The following is a 733-nucleotide window of genomic DNA, read 5'->3' as shown; positions in this document are numbered from 1 at the left end:
TTATTTGGGGTTTTAAAAACAATTCCGAAATCAAATTTTACTTCATAATCTATTGACAAATATTTCAAACAATTGCGATAACAAATATGTTTAGGGAATGCAATCAGTCTCTTCTAGAACTGTGATTTGTTTTTTGTCATAAGGTTACAATATATGTTAAAAATCCACTATGTGATCATTCTTATATTGGAAAAAATATAAGAAAGTTGTCATATCCAGAATGATTTTCTGAATCGAGTCAGGAATACGTGTTTATCACAGAAAATAAGGAAAGGCCGTTGATTTTCAGGTATAAAAATGTAACATTTTTCTTCTTGTAAAAAGTTGAAATGGGTCAATTTGACCCTATTACCATACAAGGGTTAAGCTGCTCTTCAGCTCGACACAATATAAAATAAGAATTTTCTTTGATGGAGAAATCATGTTTGGTGACTTTGTTTGATCCCCCCCCCCTTCTGAATATTTTTTGACATTTATTTTCATTGTATACCAAACGCCCTGAAAAGGAGGAGCAATCAGAGCGTTCAAAAATGGTTGCTTTACTAAATTCCAATCTGAAATTAACTCTTGTATTTTTATTATCTTGTTTATTATCTACGTTAATGATATTATTGCCTATATGGCGCACGCTCTTCCGGGTGGGCAAGGGGCGTCGCGCCATGGCTAACGCTAATTGGTTGGTTCGGCTAATCGTACGTAATTTTGCACACGGTCAAGCGCAGTGGCGCACGTT

Source organism: Etheostoma spectabile, chromosome 3 (genome assembly GCF_008692095.1).
Source record: "Etheostoma spectabile isolate EspeVRDwgs_2016 chromosome 3, UIUC_Espe_1.0, whole genome shotgun sequence".
Classification (NCBI taxonomy): domain Eukaryota; kingdom Metazoa; phylum Chordata; class Actinopteri; order Perciformes; family Percidae; genus Etheostoma; species Etheostoma spectabile.
This window is presented reverse-complemented; position numbering follows the sequence as displayed.